Below are 16,356 nucleotides of genomic sequence, written 5' to 3'. Positions count from 1 at the left end.
GACACGACTCATGTATCTGATTTTCTTAACACTGTAAGCGTATGTCTGCCATGTGGACAGGATATGCAAATGACTTGTTTGCCTTGGCATATTAAGAAGTGAACAAAGCAGTATAAATCAGCTTATATGTAATAGATTTTTCAGCTTTAATCACTGGCATTGCCTCCAATTCTATTCCTGTGCCTCTGTTGGTCTTTGATAATATTTTATTGTAGAATGATTACCCCTCCCCCCAAGAGAAAAAACAAAAAGATAAAGCAAGTCACATCCCTCCTCTAACCTCACCAGTATCTCCCCATCACTGAATCAAATCAGATGTCCGTATCCTGGCCTCAGTCCTAGCTCTCTTCCTCTCAGCTCTAAGCATCCTGGCCTCTTGTTGATTCCCAAACACTTGAGGGGTCTCCCCTGCCTTCAACAGTGGATGTCCAGTGTCTAGAACAGCGCTTGGCACGTGATACATGCTTCGTAATTATCAGCTGAATAAAAGGGCCAGCATTTCCAGGCAGGGCAATGAGCATTTGAGGCCAGCATGGTGAGCAGGAGGAAAGCGGCTCTGAATGACAGGGTCCTGTAGGTCTGGAGAAGGGGAGAGGGCAGAGGCGGGCTTGGCTGTGTTTTGAAAAACCTAATTTTCTCAACAAAGGGGTAAGGAATTTAGCCGTAAGATAATATGTGTTTCAATTGTCAAATCAGATTCACACCAACAATAGATCAAAGCCGTCATCAAGCTTTACCAATAATTTCAAGGATACAAATGTTTAGGCAAAGCAGGAACAGCTTCAGGACAGTAGGCATGGACATTCAGATTTTTCTCTTCACTTTGCACACACCTGGCCCAGGTGAACATCTGAGGTCTCCAAGTGGTGCGTGTACAGAGTGCATGTCACTTAGAAGAAAGCTGGCAGTCATCAAGCATCTCAGTTTTATATGCAGATGGTCACTAGTTGATGTGATTTTCCTACGAGCCATGACCCATAACTCCATCGATTCCAGTTTTGTTTATGTGGGCAAAGAATGTCTCCTGCCATTTCAGTAAAGAAAGGATGTTGCAGCCATCAAGCCACTGCAGCCGCCCCTGAAGGCGCATGCAACCCTGAGGGGATTCAGGATGGAGAAAAGCAGGATACTGACCCTAGATAGTTAAGGTTCATATCAAAGGAATCATTTCAATAAGCCCAGACTCTTGCATCTTCCCATCCATAGAAAAGTGTTAAATTCATTAAATTGATATGACTGGGTTTTGTGAATAGCAGTAATCTTTTGATGTTTGACTACATGTGTTTTTCCAGCAAAAACTTCTATATATCCTGGCTCCTCCCAGACCTCTTTGGAGTGGTCCCTCAGAGCTCTGGGAGAGGCTGCCATCTACCATAAGCAATCTTAGGCTGAAGTATTACTGAGATAAGGACACTTCTGCCAGCAAGTGCCAGGAGGTCTGTCATTATGTTATTGAATTGGTCGACTGGACCCGTGCTGGGGTCCTAGCCTCAGCTGAGGCCCCCTGTCCCGGCCAGGGAGGTTCTTTTTCTGCTCGGATGAGCACAGCCAATAAGGAAACCAATGCTGAGAGGGGAACAGCACACGCTTTATTTAATGGCCAAAGAACGGAGAGGTGAGAACTTGGTTTGCAAATCAACTTCTCAAGCCAATTCGGGCAGAGACTCCATATATAAAACAGGGTCAAAGTAAAAGGGAGGGAATTGGAAAGAGTGGGGGGAATATTCATGACTCATCCAAGAACAGGGGGTGTGGTTCAGACCCAGAACTGATGCAACTCTCCTTTTTGGTCCTTGTCTGGTCTTCTCCGGTGGTTGTCATGGCAACTGTCAACTGTTATGGCACCAGATGTGTGTGCCATTTAGCTAATGCATTACAATGAGTGGATAATGAGGCTCAAGGTCCACTGGAAGTCAAGTCTTCTGCCATCTTGGACCTCGGTGGTTCTAACCAGTTCTTGTTTTTCTTTTTTCACCTTCCTCCTGAAACCTACAGTAATTGGCTTCCATTTGAGGGAGGGGCAGGGGTATGATCCTGGTATGACTGCCTTGGTAACAATTAGTGAGTGGACAGGAAGTGAGATGGAATCACCTGGCTTCCTTCTTTCTGGAGGTGTCCCCACCACTGCCTCCTACGCCGAGGGAGAGAATTGTGAACCTGCTGGTTAATAAGCCTTGTCTTCCAAACCAAAAACTGATGGAGAGCTTTGAAGGGTTTTAAAAAAAGGAGTAACACAGGACACGATTAGACTGTCTTTATATCAAGGAGTTGCTTCGGATCACCCTCTAAAGAGAGGGGCACTGCTTTAACATCCTTGGGGTGAGGACCACGGCTTAGGTTTTTTTTTTTTTAAATGGTGTGGTGGTGGGTGAGTGCTTTTTTTTTCTTTTTTCCCCTCTATTTATTTGTTTGTTTGTTTGTTTATTGGCTGTGTTGGGTCTTCACTGCTGCACTCAGGCTTTTGTCTATTTGCAGTGAGTGGGGACTACTCTTCATTGCGGTGCCCGGGCTTCTCATTGCGGTAGCTTCTCTTGCTGCAGAGCACAGGCTCTAGGCTTGCGGGCTTCAGTAGTTGTGGCGCATGGGCTTAGTTGCTCCGCGGCATGTGGGATCTTCCCCGAGCAGGGATCGAACCCTAGTCCCCTGCATTGGCAGGCGGACTCCCAACCACTGCACCACCAGGGAAGTCCTCGGGTTTTTTTTTGAATCTCCTTCCACCCTGGGGTGAAAAGGTCAACCTCTCAAGCAATGTTTTTTTAAGTGATTACAAAATAATTAGGAGTTTCATTTCGACTTTTACAAATTCATTACAAAATAAGGTATGATAAATAGAAAACATGGTAGGTAGGGGGTCTAGAAATTCACTATGAACACACAGAGAACAATACACATGCTTTTTTTTTTTTTTTTGCAAGACATTTATTAGTGGAGAGCTTAAATTTTTTCATTCATCACCGTACCCTTCACATTTAGTACAGTACATCCATACAATTCATATTTTCCTGAATGAATTTATTGAACGAACACCAGTAAAAAGAAATTCTAAGCTACTGAGAAGGAGAACTGCTATATTTAGAAGTGCACTTAACAGATGGGGGTGGCAGGGTTGAGATTTAAGGTGCACATGCACTCAGAGAAAATTACTAAGCCCTTTAGGAGAGACTCTTAAAACTCAGGAGACAAGCTGAACTGGCTTTAGCAGCAATGGGAAAAGAATATCACGAATGATGACAAGGCTGGCTTGTTGAAGAAAGAAAATTGTTTGGCCGTGTCAGTCTGGACCCCCTGATGCTGAAAGAGTAAAGGCTTAAGCAGAGCACAAAGGGGGCTATTACACTAGTTAACGCGGGAAATGATGCCGGCACAGATAATGGGCAGGGTAAGGCTATATTTCGGGAACGTTCCAAAGGTCGTAGCAGGCAACTCACCAGCCAGAAATATTGATGTGGGAAGAAAAACAATATGGATCTCAGTAGTAATAATATTATATTTCCCTATTGCAACTTAGAGTGTGTGTTGGCGGGGGGATGGGATGGGGAAGTCGTGAACCACCAGTACAAGGAGAGGAATAAGAAAATCCCAAAGGTTTCAGTGGCTTTCGCGAAAGTAAACACTATGCACCGACCAAACCCAGAATGCAGAAGACTTTTTTTTTTTTTTTTTTTGCGGTACGCGGGCCTCTCACTGCCGTGGCCTCTCCCGTTGCGGAGCACAGGCTCCGGACGCGCAAGCTCAGCGGCCATGGCTCACGGGCCCAGCCACTCCGCAGCATGTGGGATCTTCCTGGACCGGGGCACCAACCCGTGTCCCCTGCATCGGCAGGCGGACTCTCAACCACTGCACCACCAGGGAAGCCCCTTAAGACTATTGAAAATCATGGGGTACCGATTATTTTCTATTTACTTCCCCTTCGCCCAAGATTCATGCTACACCTCCTGTGAACCCAGGGGCTGACTCAGATGGACCACATCCTCCAGGGGCTCAGATCAAGGTCTCCCCTGGCCTTCAGCTTCCAAATGGGTTTGCCCATGGGATTTCTGGCATGAGACTAGAAAACAGGAGGATAGGTGTGGGTTTTCTTTCCCACTTCTCTGCTTTATTCCCGATTGCATGTGGTGGCTGTATTTCTTCAAAAGTCTAGCTTGGGACAGCTGGCCCCTCATCTGTGAGTCCACCACTTACTGGGCCCTGTAACTCTGTTCCCTTCCTCCCCTTGTCAAGCAAGAGTCATGGCTTAGTACCCTTGGGAGTCTCTGGGGGCACCAGTACAGCCGTTATTTCACTTAATCTAGCTCTGACCTCACTCTTTACTGAAGTCTCTTCCATTCGAACCATCTGGAGTTTCTTGCTGGAACCCTGGCTCATACGAAGTACTTCAGATTCTTTCACAAGGTATTTGAACCCATCTAGAATTCCAGAATGACCTGGGAGTGTCGAGTGGCTAGAGCTGCGAGGCAGAAACCAACTGTCCATTGGCTTCTGGAAAGTATTAGAGAAATCCCATTATTTGAGGCTCTTTTTTTTCGTACTTAGCTACAGGATACTGACAAATTTCCCAGGCTTGGTTGTTGTGTTTCCCCTTGGAGCAGTGAAAATTAAATAGATAAAAAGAAATCACACTAACACCCTTCCCCCATGGTTCCCCTTCCCCCGTGAACCCAGAGAGGAAAAAGGACATAGGAAGCCCAATAATAAAATGTTCCAGTGGTTTCTCAGAGAGTTAAGTATATCCAGGCACCGTTAGAATGAATATCTGCAGGGCTGTAACTTCAAGATGAGACACAGCCTACCAAGACCTTGATGACGAGAAACAATGCTAATTGCAATTTCCCAAATCCTTCTCCTTCTCAGAAATCTACTGGTTGGTTTGGGTCAGAATGCAATTCAAATACACTTTTAGACAAAATAAAATAATCTACTCAGTCTAGAATCATGTTTCTAATGAGCACCTTCTCTTTGCCTTTACCAGCTAAGTTTCTTTGGTGGCAAGAAAGAGAGTTTGATTCAAGGTTGTTTAAGAAGAAAGAAGTCTCACATGGGAATCCAGGACCACCCTATGGAATCTAAGGCTGGGGATATACGAGGACTCAGACAAGAACCGAAGTTAGGGGTCCGTACGGTCAGGGCTCTCTCTCTCCTCACCTCTGCTGCACCCCGAGCATCACCACCATTCTTTCTCTATTTCTCTATCATCTTCTATTTCTCTGCCTTTGAAAAACATGCCTGCCAAATACACTGAAGTGCCAGCTTGCCTCCATCCATTCACTCATTTAAACTATTTATAGATTCCTTATCACATGCACTGTATTATTCTAGGAGCTGGTGAAACTGTAGGGAGAAAAAAAGGAAGGTGACAAAGTTACTGTTCTCATGAAGTTTGTTTTCCAGTGGGAGATACAGGCCATACAAAAAAAAATATATATATATATATATATATATATAAATGTGCTACATGATTTATTTTATATTTTATCTAATTATTTACTATCATGTAACTACATAACATAATAAAATCACATCCTAGAATATGTAAGTTTGACTTTTACAAGGTGGTTTTACATTGTAAATGATAAACCCTGGAGAGAGGACCTGGGTGACATTGATCAGAACAGATCATTGTACTAGAGAAGTGAACAGAATATGGTCAGAAATTAGTGTATGACATGAAAAGGCATGGCTATGAGGTTAAGCATGCTTCAGACATTCTTTGCATTTCTAGAGTAGAAAGGCAATGTTCTCCCAGTTGACCTTGGTCCGTGAGATCAATGGCGAGGACAGAGGTATGTAAGGAGGATGCAGAGACGCCGAGTTCTGACCTTCTTGGACCCACAAGAACACATAAACTGAGCACACCCGTGGAGTCTGGTCCCAATATAAGAACTGTTCCTAACGTTCAGATAAGGGGCTTCTTCTCCATGCTGGTGACATCATGAAGAAAACAAAATGAAGCCAAATGGATAGGAATGAGGCATTCTGTGCTACTAGAAATGCAATTTAGGGACCTTCTCTGTAGGGGAATCTTTAGGGTAAGTTTGAGGAGGAATTTGAGTATGATCTCACCAAGAGTGAGATCATACATGGGAAGAGTTGTCTTGGTCATGGCGGTGTCACTTGATGTTTCCCCCATAGTGAGATCCAAGTGGGGAAGCAACTCACATGATCTCATCTGTCCCCTTGTCTCCAGCGTGGCTTAGAGGAGCTCCCTGTGTGGAGGAAAGAGACGACCCCAGCCTCTTAATGGCTGTCGTGAGTTGCCTGGACCACCAGCGGCTGTGAAGTCTGCATCTCTACCCTTGCTGCTGTTAGAAGAGGTAAAACACGCCCAGAGGACATGGGGTGGGGTCTTCCCAGACAGAGTGAGGCATTTAAGTGTCTGCTCCAACCCTTGATGAACAAAATATGTCATTGCGTGTACATACGCTCAACTGCAGCCTCAATGTCCCACTTCCCCTCTCTCTCTGTTTCTGATGGACAAAGAGAAGTTCTATCACGGGTTCCCAGGGACATGCCTACTGAAAGCAGCTCTTTTGCCTCTTCCCTGTTTGCCCATTTCTGTTCCCCTCTAACCTTAAGGTGGGGGGAAATGGCTTATTATGGGGTTATATGAAATCATGTGTGTGAAAGTTTTGAAAATTGTAAATCAGTATAGAATTTAAAGAATCTTTCATTCAATAAAAAAATAGAAAAAAAAAAAGAACCTAATTATAGGAATGAGATCACTAGGCAGTCTAACCGAATTCCTGACGTGTTCTCTCCTGAATGCACACCGTGACTTGCCTAACCTGTTGATTCTTCTCCTAGATTAAAAGAAGTCAGAATGAAGAAAGCAGTTAAAAAATGACTAGATCTCTACCCCCAGGGGCCCCCTTAGCAATCCTGCAGGCAGATCACTGAGGCAAGATAACATCTGAAGAGTCAGCCAGTCTGCACACAATGGAGAAGGATGCAGAACCCACACCGCCCCAGGAATTCCCTGGTGGTCCAGTGGTTAGGACTCTGTGCTTTCACTGCTGAGGGCACAGGTTCAATCCCTGGTCAGGGAACTTAAGATCCCGCAAACTGCGCAGTATGGCAAAACCAACCAAGCAACCAACCAACTAATGAACAAACAAAAAAACCCAACCTCCTGCCTTGATGATTCACTGAGATTCTTCCCCCTTTTTTCCTTTAAAAATTGTCATGGTTGAGCACGATCTTCGGAGTTGGTCTCTGGACAGGAATCCACCTCCCCAGATTACTGGCTTTTCTGGTTAAAACAACTCTCCTTTCTACTGACACTTGCCCCTTGAATTACTGGGTTTTGAGTGGTGAGCACCTGAACCTGAGTTCGGTAACACTGCTTGCTCCCGAGCTGGATTCCTCTCTGGCAGGAGACTGGACGTTCAGCTCATGAATGGCCAGCATGAGCCGAATGCTTAATTGTATTTGTGTTATTATGCATCTCATTTTCTACGCCAATGACCATGGTCCTTCATGGGCATCTGATAAAACATCACATGGGAGTGAAAGTAAGTGTTTTATGGCAATTCCAATGGTTTACAAGAAAACTGGGGAGGTAAAATGAGTTTAGCTTCAAGACATTGTCATTTTAATCATGATAGTGTTTGCTTTTTTTCTGTTTTCTCCCTACACGTTCCCCTGTAAATAAGGGTACAGTTTGAGCACCTTCTGTCTACCCCAAAGCACAATACCCTACATAAAGAACAGAACCTAGAAATTGCAGCATCAAAGTAAAATTAAATTTCAGGCTATAGAAAGAGCTCCAAAATGAAATAAAGCTTCCAGGATTAAGGGGAAATTCATACTTAAAATGACAACCAAAGTGAAAACCGTTTCAAGAGATTGAAAGACTCAAGATCTATCTCCTCAGGTTAGAAAAATGAGGCAGGGGAGGAGAAATGGAGGTTTACTTAGACAATCCTAAATACAATCTCACGTCTCATGATTTCTGAGGCTGCTAAGGAAAGTAGTTTGGCGAACCACCCTGCAATCTCTCTCCCCCATCAAAAAAAAATCTGATTATATCAGACAGATGTGCTCATTTCTCATTTAAAAACTTTCTAAAACCTCCAGACTTCCAGAATATCCTCAAAGCAATAACATGGAAAAAAATATCAAAAGTTTGCAGCAGATTCTAAATTCAACTAAGGCTAACTCCCAGATGGGAGTTCGTGATGATAACTGCCTTGAACATCCTGAGACCTGGATTCTAACAGTCCAGGCTCAGAAGAATTTCTCCATCTGTGAAATATATGTCTTGCACCAAACAATCCCTACTCATAATTTCTGTGATTTTCTTAATTCAAGTGATATTGCGGACCACCGGGGAGACAATATCAAGTATTAGATAATGGCTTCTCAATTTGGCAAAAGATGGGAAATCACAGGATAACAAATGTTAATATATTCCCCACTTGAAGTCACAGATCAAATGAAGAGACACTCAGAGGACATCCTCCCAAAGACTTAAAAATTTTGATATAAGCAGTACCCATACTTAGAAGCCTAGTGGTCTCAAGCTCTATATCTTTAGTCATTTAAAATAATTGCTTTTGCACAGTGCCTGGAACCAGAAGCTCTTCTTCTTGTGCCATTTTTGCAATTCTGTGACATGTACTATAAAATAAAATTTGACATTTTTATACTAACTAATGGTATATAGTCAGAACTGTAACCTGGTGTAAAAGACAGGTCTGCAAAGGGCAGAAACCCAGCTTCAACTGGTTTTAGCAAATAGACATGATTGGCTCATGTATGTGACAAGCCTAGGGAAAGTATGGACTTCAGGTAGAGCTACATCTAGGTGTAAAACATGGCTATAAGGAATCTGGACCTCACCATCAATTGGATGCTTTTCTCTGTGCATCTCTTCTCAGGAAGAGTTATGCCACATTACTGGCAAATTAATTACCAGCCACTCTAAGTTTGTATTCTACCATTCCAGGTAGAACGAGCAGAAAGAAAAAACAAAAAGCTTATTTCCTGCAAAAGTCATGGGACTGATACTCATTGAACCCACATATATATCTCTCACTCATCTGCCTATACATGTGTCCAGGGGAATTAGCTAGATTTGGACCACGTTGCTGTCTCCCCTAGAGTTAGAGGATGGAGTTAGGTCTATTGTTAGCAAATGAACTGAGAACTGGGGAGGATTGGTCCCACTTTTATTTAGTTATGTGTTAGTGTCTTTTGCCCATAGAATGTAAGCTCCATGAGGGCAGGAAAGTTGTCTGTCTTATTTGCTACTGTATCCCTACTACCTATAATATCGAATACCACATAATAGGCACACAACAAATATTTCATGAATGAATGAAAAGAAGAATAAATGATGGTCCGCCGAAAGCAACAGAAGTCCAGTACCCAATTTATTTTGTAACCTTATAATAAGTACGGAGTATCTGGTTGCAGTCTACAAATCTGTAAATCACCAGAAACAGACTTACAGATATCAAAAGCAAACTTATGGTTACCAAAGGGGAAACACTGTGGTGGGGGGATAAATCAGGAGCTTGGGACAAACACACACACACTACTATATATAAGATAGATAACCAACAATGACCTACTGTTATAGCACAGGGAACTCTACTCAATATTCTGTGATAATCTGTATGAGAAAAGAATCTAAAAAAGAATGAATGTATGTATATGGATAACTGAATCACTTTGCTGTACACCTGAAACTAATACAACACTGTAAATCAACTATACTTCAATAAAATTAAAAAAAATTAAAAACCCAAATCTGTAAATCGCCAAGACTTATTCTATATTGTTTAGTACTTTCTAATTGCCCTAATATGTATGTGTCACATGCAGAGTCTACAGAAGATTCTCCATCTGGAGAAGGAGATAAAAATCCCAAACAGTAACATATACACACTGCTAAGTATAACATAGGTAGATAACAAGGACCTAATAACCTATAACAGAAATAATCTGAAAAAGAATATATATATATAACTGAATCACTTTGCTGTACACCTGAAGCTAACACAACATTGTACATTAAATATACTTCAATTTAAAAAATGGTTTAAAAAATCCAAAACAGCAAGTGAATTATGGATAGAGTGTTATGGGAGCAGAGAGAAGAGACAGATACTTTTATCTTTGTTCAGGGGGCTAGGGACTGGCGATGCCCAGAAATGGGGACATTTAAGCTGAATAATAAAGCATGCGTATATTTGGATAGGCAGAGAATGGAGGGAAGGACATTGCAGGCAACGGAAACAGCATATGTAGATGCACAGAGAATTTGTTTAAAAAACAGTCTTAAATATTTTATTCACATACTTTTAATCTACACGCTGCAGCTGTTTGATAAATTGCATTTCACAGCACCATCACTTAGCTCACTCAGGCATCTACCCCCAAGTGGTAACCATCATCTGTGCCATCAAGCTTTTTTAAACCCACTGAATCAATCATAACAATACCACGGAGGGGGCTGAGATGCAGGTAAAGAAGGATGAGAAACAGGCAAAAAGACGGACCCAAGTTTCTGGAATGTTTCTTCTCTCTGAAGTTGCAGCCGAGAGTCTAGTAGGTGTTCCTTCTTTTCCTTCTGTTTTGAAACTTATTCGTCCAGATTCTTCCTTCTCCTCTTCCTCTTCCTCCTCCTTCTCTTGTTTTCCTTCCCTTTCTCCTCTTCATCATCTGAGCCCTCGTTCAACTGTTCTCTTATCTCTCTGGAACTCCAAAGCTTCCACGCCCCCTGCAAATTCATCTAAAGCCTATTAATTCCGACATCCAACACTTCATCACTGCGGACCTGTTCCTCTCTGGCTCTTCCACATATTCTATTTGGTCCACTGCCAGTCAGCATCGTGGCCTTCACGCTGTCCCTCTTCTGTGTACTCTTGAGTATACAGTCTAATCCACCAGCTTCGTGAATGACGATTTTATCCTCTCCTCTGAGAGGATGGGAACAGCCGTGAGCTTCAACTTGAGGATGGCAAGTGGTGCTGGAGGCATCTATGGACCAGACATGCTGAACGGACAGAGAGATTCTAGAATCTGAAGGGCTCAGGAGTGTGCTACAGAGTTTTGTTTATATTATAAAATATTCTTTCCAGTTTTTAAAATGCTATATAATAATGTGAAAGGTAGTGCTTTGGAACTCTTTTTTCAGGTGTTGGCATGGAGGGAATATTTGATTTTAAAAAATGAAACTGGGAATATTTCAGGAGAGAATCAATTCAGATCAATGGCAGTGACGACAATTAAGCACTGACTGCATGCTGGTTGAAGCAATGGACAAACCAAGACATGAAAGTATAAAGGAAACGGACATTAAATAAACCTTTATTTTAAAGTAATTTCTCAGGACTTCCCTGGTGGCGCAGTGGTTAAGAATCCACCTGCCAATGCAGGGGGCGCGGGTTCGAGCCCTGGTCTGGGAAGATCCCACATGCCGCAGAGCAGCTAAGCCCGTGCACCACAGTGACTGAGCCTGTGCTCTAGAGCCCATGAGCCACAACTACTGAGCCCACATGCCACAACTACTGAAGCCCGCATGCCACAACTACTGAAGCCCTTGCACCTAGAGCCTGTGCTCTGCAACAAGAGAAGCCACCGCAATGAGAAGCCCGTGCAGCGCAATGAAGACCCAATGCAGCCAAAAATTTTTTAAAAATTAAAAAAAAATTTTTCTCTCCTTCTCCCCCCCAAACATCCTCTTCTTCATCCTCCTTTTCACTAACAGAAGTATTGTGTAAGAGAAAGAGACTGTTTGAATGCAAGACCTGAAAATTCCTAGCTATGTGACCATGGGAAGGTTACTTCATTTACGGACCTGATGTTTCCTCCAGTGTAAAATGGAAGAGTATCTACCCTGGAAATTGTTATAGAAATTAAAGGAGATGTCACATGTATCAAAGTGCCTGTAAATGCATACCCCAAACTACGTATACCGGATAAACTAAGAGTTTTAAAAAAATACCTTCAGGGAGTAATCAGGTACAGGCAGACCTCACAGATATTGCAGGTTGCATTCCAAACCACCATAATAAAGCTAATATCACAATAAAGGTAGTCACAAGAATTTTTTGGTTTCCCAGTGCATATAAAAGTTACGTTTACACTATACGGTAGTCTATTAAGTGTGCAACAGCATTATGTCAAAGAAACAAGGTACATACCTTAATTTAAAAATACTTTATTGGGACTTCCCAGGCGGTCCAGTGGTTAAGACTCTGTGCTCCCAATTCAGGGGGCACGGGTTTGATCCCTGGTCTGCGAACTAAGATCCCACATGTTGCACCGCTCAGCCAAAAAAATAAAAGACTTTATTGCTAAAACGTGCTAACCATCGTCTGACCCTTCAGCAAGTCGTAATCTTTTTGCAATCCTAACATCACAGATCACCATTCCAAATATAATAGTAATGAAAAGGTTTTGAGATATTGTGAGGATTATTGAAATGTGACATAGAGACACAAAGTGAGCAAATGTTGCAAAAATGGCGCCAATAGACTTGCTCAATGCAGGTTGCTGCAAACCTTCAATTTGTAAAAAACACAGCTTCTGCAAGATGCAAGAAAGTGAAGCGCAACACAAGGTCTGCCTGTATTACAAATGAGTGAAGGGCCCTGGTTCTCAGGACTGTGTCCTGATGCAACCTGGACTGTGATTCCTCCAACAGAGGGTACCCACTCTACTCGCACTGATTGTAGCCACAGTCCGGCAGACCCAGATCTTGTCGATTTGCATGGGAAGCAAAAGGCTACATTTGGATGTAAAATTTCCCAAATTCTAAAAGCACAGGAGGAGGGAAATAAAATGTATATGTAGACCTGATATGGCCTGCAGTTCACCCTATTGCAACCCCTGATTATACATGTTGTTTACTGCAGCTACCATTTTGATCAATCAAACCAATTGCATGATTCAGAACCTCCCTGCTTGCTGTATGGAAATGTCTAAACCTGTGCCAGCTCAATTTCTCTGAGGCCATTTTAGAGGACTCGGTTTCTTTTACTTATCACCAGAAGGCTGTTTTAAATACTTGGAAGGTCAGATGAGGCCATATTTAAAAGTTAACTTACTTTTCAATGAAATTTATTGAAGTACAGTTTGCATATTATAAAAGGCACCCACTTGAAGCATATAGTTGGATGACTTTTGACAAATGTATTCAGTCATGTAACCACAATCAAGTTACAGAACAGATCCATCAATGCAGTAAGTCCCTTGTGAATCTATGTAGTCAATTTCCAGCCTCTTCACTGCCCTAGGTAACCCCTAACATGCTTTCTGTCACTATTGTTTAGATTTGCCATTTATCGAATTTCGTATAAATGGAACTGTACACTATGCACTCATTTGTTTCTGGCTTTTTCTACTCAGCAAAATGTTTTTGGGATTCATCCATGTTGTGTGCATCAGTACTTTACTCCTTTTAATTTTCGAGTTTTATTCCACTTACGGGTACTTGGAAGTGTGTTCATAAATTCATCTGATGGGGACACTGGGTTATTGTGAATAAATCAGCTGTGAATAAATATGTAAATATAAGTCTATCCGTCTTTTTAATAACTAATAGTGTTGAATATTTTTTTCATGTGCTAATTTACCATCTGTATATGTTCTTTTGTGAAACCTCTGTTCAAATGTTTAGTCCATTTTTTAAATTGGGTCACATTTGTCTCCTCTCCTGGATGCCAGTTCTTTGTCAGCAATATGATTTGCAACTATTTTCTCCCTGTCTGTGAACTTGGTTTCAATATCAAAAACAATATTCTGTATTCTACAGAGTTTCCACATCCATCACCTCATTTTATCCTTAGAAAAAACTTGCCAGGGAGGGAGAAGACACGTTGTATCTTAATATTTCAGACGAAGAAAATAAGAGGAGAAAAAATGACTTATTTTATGTTACATAGCTGTTAACCGACAAATATAGGGCCATTAATTAGATCTGCAGTGTTTTTAACCACCTCAGAATTCATTCACCGAAAGGTAAGCAATATGGAAAGGACATTTATTTTCTTTCTTTTTTTTTTTTTCTTCTTTTTTGTTCCCTGATGTATCTCCAGGGCTTAGAACTGTGCCTGGAACATAACAGTCGCTGAAATAATTGTTGACTAAATTCCTCTCTCTTTTCATAATAAAACTAAGGTCTGACTGATAGAAAACTGCTTCTCACCCGACCTCTTTCTGTGTTTCACTGACTGTTCCTCTCCGTCATGTGACCTAAGTCCCAGCCACAGCGATTGGTCCAGAGAGAGGCACATGACCAAGGCTGGTCCAATCAGAGTCAGTCTCAGGATTTCTGGAGGAATTAATTAGAGAGACACTTTATCGTGTCTTTCCTACTGGATTGGAAAGTGGGATGATTTGATGCTGGAGCAGCTGTACCCAATTTGCCATGAAGAGAGGTGACCTTTCTGAGAATGTAGCCAGCACAGAGAAGAGCCAGATGACAGACAGAGCTTCAGTAATGACGCCAGCTTCTAAACTACAAATCCAGATTGTGTAACAAAACAACAGTAAATATTTATCCTCCTCATGTTCTTTGAGGTCAGGGATTTTGGAGCAGCTTAGTTGGGTTGTTTTGGCCCAGGGTCTCTCAGGTGGCTTCAGGCATCTGAAGGCTTGACTGGGCTGGAGGACGTGCTTCTGACGAGGCTGAGGCACAAGGCTGGTAAGTTGGCACTGGCTGTAGCAGGGATGCTTCTGTGCATCCCCACATGGCCTATCCATGGGCTACTTGAGTGTCCACATGTCATGGCAGCTGGCTGGCTTGTGCCACAGTGAATGTTCCAACAAAGAGCAAAGCAGAAGTGGTGATGTCATTGACGATCTGGCTTCCAAAGTCACACATCACACTCTGCTATGCTTTATTCATTAGAGGCAAGCCACTAAGTCTGACCCACACATAAAGGGAGGGTTATTAGACTCTGCCTTTTGAAGGGAAGAATGTCAAAGAATTCCTAGACATTTAAAAAATTTCTTTTATTGAAGTATAGTTGATTTACAATGTTTTGTTACTTTTGGCTGTACAGCAAAGTGTTTCAGTTATACATATATGTGCATGCTTTTTATAATCTCTTCCCTTACGGTTTATCACAGGATATTGAATAGAGTTCCCTGTGCTATACAGTAGGACCTTGTTATTTATCCATTCTATATATAAGAGTTTGCATCTGCTAATCCCAAACTCCCAGTCTGTCCATCCCCCAACCCCCCTCCCCCTTGGCAACCACCAGTCTGTCTTTAGACATATTTTAAAGCCACCACACCAGCCATACTTGAAGCTCTACTTCAGGAGTTTTTTGTTTCATGAGCCAATAATTCCACCACCACCATCTCCACCAAATCTCCTAGTTTATTCTTTTTTTGCACCTTGAGTAAACTAGCTGGACCTGGGTTTTCTGTCACTTTCATTAGAAAGAGAGAATCCTGATATAGAAATCAGAAATATGTCTTCTCACTCTAAATGTAGCATTCCTTCTGATACACCATAGCTGTCAAATTATGGTCTGATTTTTGACACTGAAAGGCTAGATTTTTATGTTGTGTATACAACACTGGGGCTTCTTAAAAAAATCAGTAGTAACGCACACATCTTTCATCTTGCTTACCTCAATGAAATGACATAATTTATCTGTGCACATGAGCTGTATGAACATGCAAGGCTGCGTTTTATTCTCTTTGCATCCCCAGTGCCTAGCAAAGTGTCAGTTGTAAATTAGATGGTTAATATACATTTGCTGGAACAGGGCAGATTGAATTGCACTGCTTGAAATGAGTGTCAGTGTTCAAGATGGTTAGAATTCTGCTTCTATGATACATTCTTTTAATAGTTATGATTCGTTGGAAGCTGCAGCCCCTCCATCAGGAATGAAACCCTCCAACTGCAGCCCTGTTCTTACGGAAAAATATGGTCCAGTGTGAGACAAATATGCTCTACGATCAGCGATGTTCCAGAATGCCCAGTGATGGAAAACAAGAACTGCCAATAATAGAATTGCTCTTTAGTCATTCAGAGAGACTCATTTAATCAAAGCCTTCCAGCACCAACTGCTGCTTTGTACCATGAGAGGCAGTTTCCAAAGAACATTAACTCTTACATCTCCCCAGAACCCCAATTCAGCATGTATTTTTTAATATTTATTTATTTATCTATCTATTTATTTATTTATGGCTGCGTTGGGTCGTAGTTGCGGCATGCCGGATGCTTTCATTGCTCTTCATTGTGGCTCGTGGGCTTCTCTCTAGTTGTGGCGCGTGGGCTCCTGAGCGCGTGGGTTCTGTAGTTTGCAAGCACGAAGGCTCTCTCCTTGAGGCGCATGGGTTTAGCTGCCCCGCGGCATGTGGGATCTTAGTTCCCCGACCAGGGATCGA

General features: G+C 42.2%; 1 protein-coding gene across 1 annotated transcript in view; it reads right to left on the bottom strand.

Moving 5' to 3' along the window:
* TMEM132D (transmembrane protein 132D) overlaps positions 1-16,356 on the bottom strand; it is a gene marked incomplete at both ends in the record, with an annotated part of 636,473 nt that overhangs the window by 315,238 nt on the left and 304,879 nt on the right. The gene's annotated exons all lie outside the window — the stretch shown is intronic.

The sequence above is a fragment of the Hyperoodon ampullatus genome (genome assembly GCF_949752795.1).
Source record: "Hyperoodon ampullatus genome assembly, chromosome: 13".
NCBI classification, from domain to species: Eukaryota; Metazoa; Chordata; class Mammalia; order Artiodactyla; family Ziphiidae; genus Hyperoodon; species Hyperoodon ampullatus.
Note: the sequence above shows the minus strand (reverse complement) of the source record. Positions and strands in the feature narration are given on the sequence as shown.